This window comes from Elephantulus edwardii, unplaced genomic scaffold (assembly GCF_000299155.1).
Source record: "Elephantulus edwardii isolate Elephantulus edwardi_28Jun2011 unplaced genomic scaffold, EleEdw1.0 scaffold00047, whole genome shotgun sequence".
Taxonomy (NCBI): Eukaryota; Metazoa; Chordata; class Mammalia; order Macroscelidea; family Macroscelididae; genus Elephantulus; species Elephantulus edwardii.
In genome coordinates, this window is record NW_006399797.1 from 12,712,218 (window position 1) to 12,715,903 (window position 3,686).

General features: G+C 41.3%; 1 pseudogene; it reads left to right on the forward strand.

Moving 5' to 3' along the window:
* The first annotated feature begins 1,652 nt into the window (after nucleotides 1-1,652).
* Nucleotides 1,653-2,107, forward strand: LOC102869300 (annotated as a pseudogene).
* Nucleotides 2,108-3,686: the final 1,579 nt, after the last annotated feature.

The window sequence follows — 3,686 nt, forward strand, 5'->3', positions numbered from 1 at the left end:
TCTACAAAGTGCTAAGGAACAATGAAGTCCAGGCTAAGGTCCACCTAATTTGAGCCATGGTCTTTTAAATTACTTACACCACATCTCAAAGTTGGACTATGACTAAGGGCAATAGAAGAATCCATGCCTTTGAGTTATAGTGTTGGAGAAGAATGCTGACTATTCCAAGGACTACCATAAAATCAAACAAATATATCTTGGAGAAAGTGCAGTCAAGGTACTCCTTACAGGAAAAGATGGTGACATCCCACATATTTTGGGCATGTTGTTAGGAGGAACCAGTCCTTGGAAAAAGACTGCTTAGAAAGGTGGAGGGCGAACAAAAGAAGGAAGAACCTCAGTGAAATGGAATGACACAATGACTGCAACAATGGGCTCAAGTTTATCAGAGATGATGAGGAAAGCATATGGTAGGGCAGGGTTCAGATCTCTCGTTCATAAGATCACTATGAGTTGTAATCAACCAGATGGCACCTGACAACAACATGCAGTAAGTGCACAAAAAGAGATGATAGGAAGCAATTAATGATTCTTGTTTGTTATATGATTTCGAGTTGGCTGTAATTCATGGTGACCCTATGCACAATAGATTTGAACACTGCCCTATTCTGAACCAGCCTCACAGTCTCTGACACACCTACTCCATTACCCTAGTTATTGTGTCAGTCCATCTCCTCCAGGGTCTTCTTCTCTTTCACTGTCCCTCCACCCTTCCAAGTGCTTCAAAATCCTTGCCTCCAAGGAGAAACATGATTTCACCTTCTTCAGGACAAAACTGTTTCTTCTCCAGCACCACAGTTCAAAGGCATTCGTTCTTCTTTTGTCATCTTTAGTCATTGTTCAGTTCTCTGATGAGAATTTTTTCTCAAGCAATTGATCAGGAACAACTTAGTCTCCAGACTGACACCATTGCTCTTTAGTATTCTGGCAAAGTCCTTGACAGGATTTTCCTGATGCAATTCATCTTTTGATTTAATGACTGCTGGTGCCAAGAGTCTTGATTATGAAGCCAAGCAAGCTGAAATTCTTAACAATCTCAATAACTTCTTCATTTATCATGGTGTTTCCAATTGGCCCAGTGGTGAGAGTCTTTGTCTTCTTGATGTTGAGTTTCAATCCATATTGAAGACTGCAGATGTATTTAAGAATGAATTTTTCCTTCATTTATTTCCTTCATGAATATTCATTCATCCCAAGCTAGTACTAAAAACTGTTAAGACAGTTCTGATTAATAGCAACCATCTATTGGGTTTTAGTGGCTATAAATTGTAATGGGAAGAGACCACTCATCTTTCTCTTGTGAAGCAGTTGATGGATTAGAATCACTGGAGAACAACTCACTATGGACTATATCACCATAATTCCCTGACTTAATAATATAGGAGATCTTAATACTAATATTTCAAATTGTTTTGAAATGAAAAAGGCTAATGTTGTTAGGTGCTAGTGACTATGACTCATAGTGACCCGATGAGCAATGAATGTGAACCTTGCCTTACATTGTGCTATCCTAATCATCTCTGATGATGTATCAGAGCCCACATCAGAGCAACGATGGGTTATACTTGAGTTCATTGTTATAGTCAATCATTAAATCAAACTATCTCATTAAGAAAATGCTAATAGAGAGGTGCCTGGGAGTTCGTGGGGCAATGGCGGCGCCCATCCTGCAGGGCCGCCTTGCTCGCTTAGGGAACCTGAAAAAGCCTGTCCTCAAGCCCAACAAGCCCCTCATTCTAGCCAACCGCGTTGGGGAGCGGCACTGAGACAAGGGCGAGGCGCCCTGTATCACAGAAATGTCAGTTATGATGGTTTGCTGGAAACAGAAGAATGAATTCCGCGACGAAGCGTGCCGAATTCAGAATTTCTTCGATTGTGCTTCAAGGGCCGAGGGTCGCTAGGCATCTACTACTCTACAGCACTTAACAACAAAAACAACAAAATGAAGTTGATTATAAAAATATCCTACAGAATTTTGTGAGTGTCGAATGAGGCAGCCCGCAAGATGACGTCTACACAGGACACCCTGTAAGAGTCTGGAAGTTTATCTCCCAAAAAACTGAATAAATTATTAAGAAGTTTTCCTAACAAACCTTATGTCAGTTAAAAACGAAGACATATTTTTAGTTATTGCATTATTGTTCCCGAGAACTACATGGAGATGTATGTGCATGCCCTCAGTGAAGGGTGGTACTAAGCAAATGGGGGTTTTTTTGTTGTTGGCGTTTTTTATGCACCCTCATGGTCTCTGGTGCTTACTTGGAAGTAAAATCATGGTCTAGTGGTAGCTACGTGGAAATAAAATCCTTTGAAGAGAAAAAAAAAGAAAATGCTAATAACAAGTGAAAATTATTTTTGTGAGCACTGGTGGTCTTGTGGCAAGAAGCTGCACTGCAATCCTGAAAGCATGCCATTTGAATCCAGCAGCTGCTCCACAAGAGTATGGGCAATCTCCTCTCCTGTGATTAACTGCCTCGGAAAATTCCCTGGAGGGTCAGCTACGGGATGGTACAAATGCATATATTGTCAAACATTATAAATTGAAATTCGAACTTGAAAGGATTTACAAGCCAACTATGTGATTATATACATTGCCTTTAACTTTCACTACATGGCTGAGCAGGAACATACAAACTGGGTTAGTCTCCCCATAAGGGAACTGGCCAGTTTGGTCATTCTGCTAGGTTGAAATTGAGCAGGCCCAGGAACAGAATTTGAGAATCTCACTACCAACAAGGAAAACGCAGCAGAGAATGTGGCAAGCATCTTTCAGGGCCAGAGATTTCCACCCCAGTCAGACCAGGACCTACACAAGAGTGCCAACAGGAATAGTAGAAAATCAGGAACTGCATGTGAGATAGAATGGAGTCATATCTCTGAGTCAGACCAGAGCTTTCACCCAAAGTTTCTAGAAGACTAGATTGGGAGATGCCATAATTGGCAGAACTAAGAGAGCTTTGTAACACTGGCCTAAAGCTACAAGGCCAAAAGGTATGCCAGCACACATAAGAAGGTATCCTGCATGAGAACGTGCATCCTGTTGCCAACATGTTAACTTTCCAAATATACCCTGTAATCATTAGTAAGGTTGTGTAAGGTCTGTGTAGCTATTGCAACAGATTTCAGACTTCGTTGTAGAGCTGGAAGCAAGAGAAGCGTCCACTTCCTAAACAACATGCCTCTTGGCTGCTGGTTACAGGAATGTTAGTTGTGGACCTGAGCAAAATAAAATTGTTGACAATCTCAAACTCTTCTCATTAATTTAATTAATGTAATTGAGAAATGGCAATAGTTATAGAAAGGCTTCAGGTCTTTTGTGCATAGGGTTGCGATGAGTTGTGTTCAACACAATGGCAGTCAACAACAACAACAGTAGAGCTGTGGAGATCTGATAGCTTAGTGGCAAGGAGCTCCATGGGAGAAGGATGGGCAATCTCCTCCAAGTAATTAACTGCCTCTGAACAGCCCACCTTGGAGGGTGAGCTATGGGTAGGTTCAGACTCTACAGTACACAACTACAGTAGAGCAGAACAATTGGTGTCAGAATTAGTAATAGTAGGTGCAAGAGTATGGGAACCAAGTCTGACCTTATGATAATTGATTTTAGGCTTTGGATATAGTTGACAGGGGAAGCTTCCCCTAGTGGAGTTAGTGGAAGTAAGATAAGGCTGTCTCCATGCCTCATC